General features: G+C 42.4%; 1 protein-coding gene and 1 long non-coding RNA gene across 2 annotated transcripts in view; both read left to right on the plus strand.

Moving 5' to 3' along the window:
- Positions 1-245: 245 nt before the first annotated feature.
- LOC149979086 (uncharacterized) lies at positions 246-7,917 on the plus strand. Its single transcript, XR_016484795.1, has 4 exons — positions 246-4,467; positions 6,780-6,909; positions 7,010-7,076; positions 7,545-7,917. It is a non-coding gene; the product is annotated as an uncharacterized LOC149979086 (long non-coding RNA).
- A 109-nt stretch (positions 7,918-8,026) lies between these two features.
- The window catches only part of fam169ab (family with sequence similarity 169 member Ab), a 40,691-nt gene continuing 35,957 nt past the window's right edge, over positions 8,027-12,760 (plus strand). Inside the window, exon 1 of the mRNA XM_021622773.3 lies at positions 8,027-8,223. The gene's annotated coding sequence lies outside the window, so the exon portion shown is untranslated. The remainder of the gene's footprint in view (positions 8,224-12,760) is intronic.

The following is a 12,760-nucleotide window of genomic DNA, read 5'->3' on the forward strand; positions in this document are numbered from 1 at the left end:
AGAACAAATTCTTACTTACAATTTACAATGAGATGCAGTACAAAAGACCGCTGCACCACTCGGGAGCTCTTGTGTCTTTTACTACTTTAAGGAATAGTAAATGAACACACATTTGGGGAAATTTTGCCAGTCTCCACAAGGAAAAGGGCTATTTCTAAGTGTGTTAAGGTTACTGTTAGGGTTAAGGGTTAGGTTTAGGTTAAGAGTTAGGGTTTAGGGAAAATAGGATTTTGAATGGGAATAAATTGTGTGTCCCCACAAGGTTAGTAAAACTAGACTGTGTGTGTGTGTCTTTCATCCTATACCACCTGTTATTTCATAATAAACAATGAAACATAGAAATAAAGTTATGTAAAGCATTTCACTTGTTACGGATACAGGTATCCTGTGTGTGTGTGTGTGTATGTATCCTGTGTTTTCTCTCCTTCTCCCCTCACAGGTGAAAATCATCACTCCCCAATCAGTCACCAATCAATCAGAAGACACACCTCCTGTTTCCTACCCAATCACAGTTCCTTTCCCTTGGTTTAAAAACCCTGTTAGTTGTTTGCTCTAGAGCTCAATCTCTCTGTAAATGCCATATCTGTAGATCTCTCTGTTTCACTCTCTTTGTGTATTAACCTCTCTTTTGTTTTAGCACTTCCATAGCACTTTGTCATCACCTGTGAGTATTGTTTTTGGTTATGGTGTTTGTTTGATTGGTGGTGGGAAAAGAGGAAACCAAGACAAGTCGCCCATGGGCATACACTACCTGTAGTTAGACTTTGTTAAATACACTAGTTAGAACTGGGCGAACCACCCACTGTATTTTTGGTTAGTTAGTTAGCTGTTGTTAAAGTAGGCTAGTCTAGCTTAGGGGTGTTTTTGAATACTTATTGTTTCTTTCCTTGGGTCCAGCTCAGCCCCTTTTCCTGCTCCCCCCATTACCGTGTGTTTACAAATAAATAAACCTTGAGTTTGACGGTAGATTTCAGTTGTCGTAGTTATTTCGTTCTCACTTTTACTTTGTCACTATAATTTGTATGAGTTATGTTATGGGTCTCATTGCCACCCCCCCCCCCCCCCCCCCCCTAGACTGTCGGGCCAAAAGGGATTTGTAACATAAGTGGGGGCTCATCCGGGATCTGTCATAACTGACACCCATACCACTCATGTAGATTGTGATAGTGGTATAGTTCAGTGTTGAGCGTCATAGCTGAAGTAGCATTAGTGTTTGCTATTTTTGTTGGCTCTTGTGAAGTAGTGTAAGATGACTACTTTTGTTTTGAAATCCTTTTTGGATAACCCTTCGTGGGAGGTTTTTGATAAATGTCGTAGAGTTGACTTAATTACCTTGGCTGACCATTATTCAATATCGATTCCGCAGAGTTTAGTTAAGGCGGAGGTTAAACAGCTAGTGTTAAATGTATTGTTGGAAGAGCAGGTGCTTGTGTTACCGCTGCCTGAGCCTACTACCCCTGTAGGGGATGTTGCTGCTCCTGTAAGCCCATTGGTGTCTGAGAATGAGGGCGAGGCTAAAGCTCCAGCCACATTGCCCCGTTTCGATCCACTCTCCCCACTGTCAACCGGTGATGCCAGGAGGGATGTCCGTTTAGCACAGTTCCAAGAGATGTGTAAAATTGAGGCAGAAAAAGAACGAGAACAACGGCAGATGACGTTTAAAATGTGCCAGATGGAACTGGAGACAGCAAGGCTAGCCTTCGTTCCCACTGTGCCTGTTAGTGAGCCGTCCTCACCAGCTGTGTCCTCAAACACGTTTGACATTAGTAGGCAGATTGCCTTAGTACCTTTGTTCAGAGTCGGAGGTTGACTCCTATTTTTGTGTATTTGAGCGTATAGCCGTAGCATTGAAATGGCCTGAAGAGGTATGGTGCCTATTACTTCAGTGTAAATTAACTGGTAAAGCCCAAGAGGTTTTGTCAGCGCTACCTCTGGAGGACAGTTTGAATTATGAAGTGGTCAAAGCTACTGTTCTTTGTGCCTATGAGCTTGTGCCTGAGGCATACCAACAGAGATTTAGGTTTCATAAAGTCTTCTAGTAAGACTTATGAGGAATTTGCTAGAGACAAGCGAAATCTGTTTGATAAATGGCATGCTGCGAGTAAGGTAACTGATTTCAACTCTCTCCGGGAGTTAATCTTGTTGGAAGAGTTTAAAAATTGCTTACCCAAACGCATTGTAGTTTACCTAAACGAACAAAGTATCCTCCCTGGCAGAAGCGTCTGTGTTGGCAGACGAGTTTGTGTTGACGCACAAGAGTGTGTTTTCGGCTCAAACTGAGAGCCACAGAGTTTCCTACTTTTAGCCCTAGTCGGCCAGCAGTAGGATATCAAGCACGCCAGAAGAATGAGCGTCCCTGTTTCTATTTTCATAAAGTGGGACATATGATTGATTGCTTCCTGCTAAAACGCAAACAAGGGATGCCTCTTTGTGCCAAGCCGCCAACAGGTGTTGGTCTAATTCGTACGGTTGTGAGGTCTGCAACAAAACAGGTGCCTCAGGGTCACTGTAGTTTGAAAGTCTCAGTCCCTGACTGCAGTTATGAACCATTCATTTTTGAGCGTCTCAGCGTCCGGTTAAAATCCTTCGAGATACTGGTGCGGCGCAGTCGTTTATATTGTCTGATGTGTTGCCCTTATCTGACGATACATACTGTGGTTCCAGTGTGTTAGTGCAGGGTATTGAAATGGGTTTTGTCCCAGTGCCATTGCACTTTGTGAAAGTACACTCTGAGTTAATCAGTGGAATATTCAGAGTGGGGGTACGTCCTATGTTGCCAGTGAAAGGTGTGACCTTTATAATGGGTAACGATATTGCCGGAGGAAAGGTAGTACCCGTATTGGAAGTATTGGATAAAAGTGACCACTCTCTCGAATGAGCTGGCACAGAGTTATCCACATGTGTTCCCCGCTTGTGCTGTCACTCGTGCTCAGGCACGACAAGAGGGTGACGTGATAGATTTGTCGAACACTGTTCTGTTCAAAGAGGATGATCAAGAGGATGGATTGTGTGATACCTCTGAGAAGCTGATCACCTCTGACAAACAGCCCAGGAAAGAATCAAAGAACGTTGAACTTATTGCTGATGCAATACAGTTACTAGTCACTCGTGAGCAGCTGATTGCTAACCAAAAGGTTGACAACAAGCTTGCTAAATGTTTTTCTAGTGTTGTCTCATTGGAAGATGTGAAGAAGAAGAACGTGGCTTACTTCATTGATGGTAATCTCCTCATGCGTAAATGGAAATCCCATGTTGACGCGTGTGGAGATTGGAATGCTGTTTACCAAATAGTGATTCCTACAGCCTTTCGACAATGTGTTATCCCCTGCTCATGATCACCAGTGGTCTGGTCATTTAGGAATCACAAAGACTTGTGATCGGATCCTTCAACATTTCTTTTGGCCGGGTTTAAAACAAGATGTGGCTCAGTTCTGTCGGACATGCCACACATGTCAGATAACAGGAAAACCAAATCAGGTTATTCCTCCCGCTCCTCTTTGTCCCATACCTGTCAGAGGTGAACCATTCGAGCATGTGGTGGTTGATTTGTGTCGGACTGTTACCGAAGACAATATCGGGTAACCAGTTTTTGTTAACATTATGTGTATGGCTACAAGATACCCCGAGGCCATTCCTCTGCGAAGGATTACAGCCCAGGTAGTGAGTAAAGCCTTAATAAAATTCTTCACGACATTCGGGTTACCTAAGGTGGTGCAAAGCGATCAAGTTACCAATTTCCTATCCAAGCTCTTCAAGCAGGTGTTTAAATCCTTAACAATTACGCACCGTGTGTCAAGCGCCTATCACCCAGAGTCTCAGGGTGCACTTGAAAGATGGCATCAGACACTGAAGTCTATGCTACTTAAATATTGTTTGGAATCTGAGAAAGATTGGGATGAGGGAGTTCCTCTAGTTTTGTTTGCTGCTTGTGAAACTGTGCAGGAGTCCCTAGGTTTCAGCCCGGCTGAGCTAGTGTTTGGTCACAGTGAGAGGACCAATGAAAGTCCTTAAAGAACAGTTCTTGTCCCAAGAGTTGTGTACAGGTTCAGATAATGTGTTGGCAGATGCTTTGTCTCGTGTGTAATGATTGTTGTATGTTTTGTAAGGTTGACTTTGTTGTTGATCTTGTGAATATTTATTGTAATACTGTGGTCGCAATCCCTAGGGTTGCTCTTTTAAGGGTGGGAGTGTTAAGGATACAGGTATCCTGTGTGTGTATGTATCCTGTGTTTTCTCTCCTTCTCCCCTCACAGGTGAAAATCATCACTCCCCAATCAGTCACCAATCAGAAGACACACCTCCTGTTTCCTACCCAATCACAGTTCCTTTCCCTTGGTTTAACCCTGTCAGTTGTTTGCTCTAGAGCTCAATCTCTCTGTAAATGCCATATCTGTAGATCTGTTTCACTCGCTTTGTGTATTAACCTCTCTTTTGTTTGAGCACTTCCATAGCACTTTGTCATCACCTGTGAGTATTGTTTTTGGTTATGGTGTTTGTTTGATTGCTGGTGGGAAAAGGGGAAACCAAGACAAGTCGCCCATGGGCATACACTACCCGTATGTAGACTTTGTTAAATACACTAGTTAGAACTGGGCGGACCACCCACTGTATTTTTGGTTGGTTAGCTGTTGTTAAAGTAGGCTAGTCTAGCTTAGGGGTGTTTTTGAATACTTATTGTTTCTTTCCTTGGGTCCAGCTCAGCCCCTTTTCCTGCTCCCCCCATTACCGTGTGTTTACAAATAAACCTTGAGTTTGACGGTAGATTTCAGTTGTCGTAGTTATTTCGTTCTCACTTTTACTTTGTCACTATTATAATTTGTATGAGTTATGTTACGGGTCTCATTACCATCCCCCCTAGACTGTCGGGCCAAAAGGGATTCGCAACATCACTGTTCAGTTTGAGTCAGCTAAACCCATTCCATGCATCCTCTGAGGGTTATTCACACCTGAGCAGACTGGTTGAATGCTTGTTAAATACCCCCATCTACAGGCTGTTAGGAAGTCCAACACTTAACAGGTGCCTAAACAGTGGTGTGTGTGAGAGCAAGAAAGATGTGGATAGTGGATGCGTTTGAGCGGATCAGTTTTGTCATTTCGGTGACCATGTTGGTCATCACCTTTCAAAACTGTGTTGCATTATGGGGATAAAAATTGTTCTGACTTGAACATTCATGTCAACTGTATGAACTGGCTTCTCACTGACTTCATCCTGCAGCCATCTCCTGCATTGTGGTAGGCGCTATCGTCAACTAATCATTAGGCTGTTTGTTTGACCCAAGACTGAAACGGGAACAAACTTTTCAGTGACTCATATATACAGTGTATACAGTATACTGTATGCAAATGAATGTCATATTTGAGACCTCTCTCTCACCAATAATAATTTTTAAAAGGCTAATTGATAATTAGGAAACTGTTCTAATTAAAGAAGCAATAAAACGGGCCTTTAGACTAGTTTAGTATCTGGAGCATCAGCCTTTGTGGGTTCGATTACAGGCTCAAAATGGCTAGAAACAAATAACTTTCTTCTGAAACTCGTCAGTCTATTCTTGTTCTGAGAAATGAAGGCTATTCCATGTGAGAAATTGCCAAGAAACTGAAGATCTCATACAACGCTGTGTACTACTCCCTTCACAGAAGAGAGCAAACTGGCTCTAATCAAAATAGAAAGAAGAGTGGGAGGTCCCGGTGCACAACTGAGCAAGAGGACAAGTACATTAGTGTCTAGTTTGAGAAACAGACGCCTCACAAGTCCTCAACTGGCAGCTTCATTAAATAGTACCCGCAAAACACCAGTCTCAACGTCAACAGTGAAGAGGCGACTCCCGGATGCTGGCCTTCTAGACAGAGTTGCAAAGAAAAAGCCATATCTCAGACTGGCCAATAAACATTTAAGATTAAGATGGGCAAAAGAACACAGACACTGGACAGAGGAATGCCCCCAAAGCAAAAAAATATATACCTCTAGTTTAAAGTGACAGATAATATGGGGACTTTTTTATCATGATAATTAAGTTTCCGGGGGGCGCCAACATCAACTCAACTGTTTAAAAAAAAAAATGCTCTTTGCTAAGAAGCATTTATTTCATTTTAATTGAAAACAATCACAAAACTGTATTTCATTGTTACCAATAAATGATTTGATATTGATATAAAAATGTCTGCATTGGATCTCTATCACTTTAGTAAAATAATTTACTAAAGTGATATTAACTATTTTGCTCAATGTTATTTCCTTTATTTAAATTGAGTAACACCACGTGACACTTTATTGAAGACACCAAATGATCAATGGAATCCTCAAATGAATGGGATACTAAAAGGTTGTCATTAGCTAATAATTTCCTTTAAAATAGACTCCTCCCCGATAAAAGCTGGTCCCTGGAGAGAATGCTGAAGGTCCTTGTAAATCTGTGTAATGACTGATATTTCAACACAGTAACACCAATAACAAACCCAAGGACACACATTATACTAGTAGAAAATATGTATTTGAATAGCCTTTGTTTTTATTGATCAATACAATACATTAAATACTTTTGTTCACTTTTTAGCATTCAATTATAAATATCTCTCAATACCCAAAACATGTCACTACAACTCTACACGTCACTACTGGGACAAGCCAATTTGCTTTCCCTAAGTACTTAAAAAAAATACAAAGTTATGCCGTATAAAGGACTTGCATTATGTTTTATCATTGATAAACAGTTCAATATAAACAACATGTATGATGTGTAACTATTTGTCATTTTAAAATGTTTTTCATGGTTGCAAAGGCAAATTCCACTGCAATTCAAGCATGACCCAGCAATCAATGGGGTACAGTCCAGTCTGGGAACTGAACCAGCAACCAAACAGTGAAAGCGCACCACACGTAGGCTACCTGTACCATATTGGCAGAGTTGGGTAGGTTACAGTTACTAGTTACCTGTCCAAAATTGTTAGTAGTAATGTATCTTTGGAAATAAAATATACCAATGAACATTTATTGGACAAACCTTTTCAGGAACTTCAGTATCCCTTGGCGTTGGGTAGCAGCAGCAGATTATTTCATCATCCTGTGCCCAAACTCGGTAAGAATCTGATTTACTTTCAGTTACTTTTGGATTACTTTCCCCAAAAGAGGCATTAAAAGAAGACAAAGGAGCCATCGAACACATTTGGTGTGTCATCATAGTGGTCTCTGACTCAGGTGAAACAAACAAAAACAGAAAATGTATTTTTTAGCAAACATCCTTTCAGAATTTAAACGTAATCCAAGAAGTAATCTAGTTTTTCAAAAGTATCTAATCTGATTACATTTTTTTGTATTCAGATGTCACTTTATGTTTACATCCTATTTTACCCACTTTATATGTATATACTGTATTCTAGTCAAGGTTCATCCTATATAATGTAACTACTGCTGTACACAATAGTTCTATTCATATACTGGCCGTTATGTCTATGCACACCATCATATATATATATTCTGCACTCTGACATTGCTCATTCTAATATTTTGTATATTTCTTAATTTTGGGATTTGCATGTATTGTTAGGTATTACTGCACAGCTGGAGCTGGAACATAAGCATTTCGCTACACTCGGGATAACAACTGCAAAATATGTGTTTGCAACCATTTACTGTACTCCTTAAACCTATGTGGGACACAGGACAGACCACTTTGATGTAAGGCTCCATACCTTGTAGCCTAGCCTAAAGGCTACCTTTGTTGCTCGTCTGAAAACGGAAGAGAAGATGTTTCTTACCGCTTTGACTCTATCTACTGTTCATTGCTTTGTGGATTTATAAAGCACCAGTATAACACACACACGTATGTGAATAAACGATATGTAGCCTAGGATTACTTAAAATAAATGTTTTTAGGATATCAGAGTGATTGCAAATCAAGTTATATATCAAGAGATATAAGCCACTATAAATAACTATAATCATGTACTTTGCTCTCATAATGTTCTAAATAAATATTTGAGTAGGCCTGTCTTACTGTGGTCCCTGGTTGGTTATGTTGGTAGAACGTTTGCCTTGCGCGATCTGGCAAATTCTCTCTGTCCCAGCAGGCAATGCACACACCACTGAGAGCGTACGCAGTGTTAACAGGCTAGGACAAGCTAGCAACGGAGGCTTGTGTGCTTTTGAAAACATTCAAGAAATAAAACCTATAGTTTATCCAAAAGAAGTCAAAGAAACAGCCTACGTGTCATCAACAGGATTAGGTGAGTTTCCTATCATTTCACGTGCACAGTGTATTTTATATTGGAGATTGCCGGAGTGCTTGGAGCCCTGAAACACGCTGCGTGGGATGGATGTTCGGTGCTGGCGCTGGTTCGGCCCTGCTGATGAGTAAGCATCACTTTGGACAGGATTACAGGAAGGCTCGCGAAGAACAGCTTACATTCTCTTTTATATACATGTAGGTGTTGTTTATGTTAAACATTTGTTTGGTCAAATATGTTTGGATAGGGCCTGTGTTTTCACTAGCCGCGGCATCCAAGAGCACGGTCAGGAATTTGGGAATGAAATCTTGAGTATCAGGGTGAGGTGTGCTGTGGGGAATGAGGAATCTCTTAACATTTTATACAAAGTTATTGTTCACTTCACCTGGGTTACTAGGCAATATTGCATTTCGCATAGTGTTTGCTTGATGAACTTCGATATATGTAGTGGCAAGTTTTTGCTGAGTATGCCCTATACCACCACGCCCCCTTCTACTCTTGCACATGTAACCTACTTTATTAGAGATCGTACAGTTGATGTGTTTGTGCATTATTAAGTTCGACTTTTTAAAACATTTATTTAACAAGGACCTCGACAAGACCATCTTATTTCTTGATATTAATATATTGTTTACTTCGTTGCACTGTTTGCGGTAGTTCACAGTAGGTTACAGTGGTGTAGCAATATCCCCCCCCCCCCCCCCCCGGCGGTCAGAACAGACAAACACATTAGTATGTTGCTTATATCTATGTAATATTTTAACTATAGCCCAGAGTCTCTATGGGTGGGAGGGAAGACCCATAGGGTTGAGCTGGCCCTACCACTACCCAGCCAGAGGAGGCTGTATGTGGGGTTGAGCTGGCCCTACCACTACCCAGCCAGAGGAGGCTGTATGTGGGGTAGAGGGAAGACCCATAGGGTTGAGCTGGCCCTACCACTACCCAGCCAGAGGAGGCTGTATGTGGGGTAGAGGGGAGACCCATAGGGTTGAGCTGGCCCTACCACTACCCAGCCAGAGGAGGCTGTATGTGGGGTAGAGGGGAGACCCATAGGGTTGAGCTGGCCCTACCACTACCCAGCCAGAGGAGGCTGTATGTGTGGTTGAGCTGGCCCTACCACTACCCAGCCAGAGGAGGCTGTATGTGGGGTAGAGGGAAGACCCATAGGGTTGAGCTGGCCCTACCACTACCCAGCCAGAGGAGGCTGTATGTGGGGTTGAGCTGGCCCTACCACTACCCAGCCAGAGGAGGCTGTATGTGGGGTAGAGGGGAGACCCATAGGGTTGAGCTGGCCCTACCACTACCCAGCCAGAGGAGGCTGTATGTGGGGTAGAGGGGAGACCCATAGGGTTGAGCTGGCCCTACCACTACCCAGCCAGAGGAGGCTGTATGTGGGGTTGAGCTGGCCCTACCACTACCCACCCAGAGGAGGCTGTATGTGGGGTAGAGGGAAGACCCATAGGGTTGAGTTGGCCCTACCACTACCCAGGCAGAGGAGGCTGTATGTGGGGTAGAGGGAAGACCCATAGGGTTGAGCTGGCCCTACCACTACCCAGCCAGAGGAGGCTGTATGTGGGGTAGAGTAGAGACCAGCGGGGGAATAGAGGGTAAAGGTTTGGATGAAGAATATTACGCTTCGTCAGACATGACGGTTAAATAAATATTAAATAAAATTAAAAACATGATTGATTGAAAACACACTGTTATCAGCTATCTATCTCCCAGAGAAGGGGTGTGTGAGAATATGTATGGAAAGCAATCCATTATGTTACAGCAAGCATATTTTATTCTATAACTCTGTATATGTGTGTATATTGAAACAAGCTAAATTGCTCCTTGATTTTGCACCTCCACATTTGCCTGTCTGAGTGCACACACACAGTATTTACTGTGGTGGGTAATCCTACATCTGCTGTGACATCACACATTGTATACGTACCTAGGAGCCAGCTCTGAGGCCCCGATTGGGTGTCTGTTTCCTGCACTACCCCTATTACTATTACCATCATTAGGTAATGTACAGTTTATGTTGGGAAGTTTACATACACTTTGGTTGGAGTCATTAAAACTCGTTTTTCAACCACTCCACAAATTTCTTGTTAACAAACTAGAGCTTTGGCAAGACGGTTAGGACATCTACTTTGTGCATGACACAAGTAATTTTTCCAACAATTGTTTACAGTCAGATTATTTCACTTATAATTCACTGTATCACAATTCCAGTGGGTCAGAAGTTTACATACACTAAGTTGACTGTGCCTTTAAACAGCTTGGAAAATGCCAAAAAATTATGTCATGGCTTTAGAAGCTTCTGATAGGCTAATTCACATAATTTGAGTCAATTGAAGGTGTAGCTGTGGATGTATTTCAAGGCCTATTTTCAAACGCCTGAAGGTACCACATTCATCTGTACAAACAATAGTATGCAAGTATAAACACCATGGGACACCACAGCCTACAAACCTGACTCAGTTACACCAGCTCTGTCAGGAGGAATGGGCCAAAATTCACCCAACTTATTGTGGGCAGCTTGTGGAAGGCTACCCAAAACGTTTGACCCAAGTTAAACAATTTGAAGGCAATGCTATCAAATGCTAATTGAGTGTATGTACACTTCTGACCCACTGGGAATGTGATGAAAGAAATAAAAGCTGAAATAAATAATTCTCTCTACAAATATTCTGACATTTCACATTATTAAAATAAAGGGATGATCCTAACTGACTTAAAACAGGGAATTTTTACTAGGATTAAATGTCAGGAATTGTGAAAAACTGAGTTTAAATGTATTTGGCAAAGGTATGTAAACTTCCGACTTCAACTGTATGCTACACGCGCACACACGCATGTACAGCCGGACACACACACACACGTAGTGTGAGCCAAGGGTTAACTACAGCGGGTACAGTGCCTTCGGAAAGTATTCAGACCCCCTGATTCCCCCCCCCCCCCCCCCCCCCCCACACACACATTTTGTTAGGTTACAGCCTTATTTTAAAATTGATTAAAGTTTTTCTCATCAATCTACACACAATACCCCATAATGAAAAAGCAAAAACAGGTTTTTATAAATGTTTACAAATGTATATATATTAAAAAAAATACATTTAAAAAAAACGCAAGTATTCAGACCCTTTACTCAGTACTTTGTTAAAGCACCTTTGGCAGTGATTACAGCCTCGAGTCTTCTTGGGTAGGATGCTAAAAGCTTGGCACACATGTATTTGGGGAGTTTCTCCCATTTTTCTCTGCAGATCTGCTCAAGCTCTGTCAGGTTGGATGGGGAGCGTCGCTGCATAGCTATTTTCAGGTCTCTTCAGAGATGTTCGATCAGGTTCAAGTCCGGGCTCATGGCTGGGCCACTCAAGGACATTAGGAAGCTTGTCGTGAAGCCACTCCTGTGTTGTCGTTGCTGTGGGTCATTGTCCTGTTGGAAGGTCAACCTTTGCCCCAGTCAGGTCCTGAGCGCTCTGGAGCAGGTTTTCATAAAGGATCTTTCTGTACTTTGCTCCATTCAGCTTTGCCTCGACCCTGACGAGTCTCCCAGTCACTGCCGCTGAAAAACATCCCCACAGCATGATGCTGCCACCCATGCTACACCGTAGGGATGGTTCCAGGTTTCCTTCAGATGTGATGCTGGGCATTCAGGCCAAACGGTTCAATTTTGGTTTCAGTTTGACCACAGAATCTTGTTTCACATGGTCTGAGTGTCCTTTAGGTGCCTTTTGGCAAACTCCAAGCGGGCTGTCGTGTGGCTTTTACTGAGGAGTGGCCACTCTACCATAAAGGCCTTATTTGGTAGAGAGTTCAAGAGATTGTTGTCCTCCTGGAAGGTTCTCCCATCTCCACAGGGGAACTCTAGAGTGCTGTCAGAGTGTTGACCATCGGCTTGTTGGTCACCTCCCTGACCAAGGCCCTTCTCCCCCGATTGATCAGTTTGGCTGGGCTTCCAGCTCTACGAAGAGTCTTGGTGTTTACACATTTCTTCCATTTAAGAATGCTGGAAGCCCGTCCCCAGATCTGTGCCTCAACACAATCCTCTCTTGGAGCTCTATGAACAATTCCTTCCACCTCATGGCTTGGATTTTGCTCTGACATGCACTGTCAACTGTGGGACCCTTTTTATATAGACAGGTGTGCCTTTCCAAATCATGTCCAATTTAAGTTAACACAGATGGACTCCGATCAAGTTGTAGAAACGTCTCAAGGATGATCAATGGGAACAGAATGCACCTGAGCTCAATTTCGTGTCTCATATCAAAGGGTCTGAATACTTATGTAAATAAGGTATTTCAGATTTAGCATTTTTTATACATTTGCGTAACATTTCTCAACCTGTTTTTGCTTTGTTGTTATGGGGTATTGTGTGTGGATTGCAGAGGATGTTTTTTGTTCATTTCATCAATTTTAGACTTAGGCTGTAACGTAACAAAAAGTTAAGGGGTCTGAATACTTTCCGAAGGCAATGTATGTACAGTTTGTGCATTTGATAGGCATACTCTGAGCTTTTATTTCTATTTGGATGTTCCTGATGGCC

Source organism: Oncorhynchus mykiss, chromosome 12, assembly GCF_057628025.1.
Source record: "Oncorhynchus mykiss isolate SJ-2025 chromosome 12, ASM5762802v1, whole genome shotgun sequence".
NCBI lineage: Eukaryota > Metazoa > Chordata > Actinopteri > Salmoniformes > Salmonidae > Oncorhynchus > Oncorhynchus mykiss.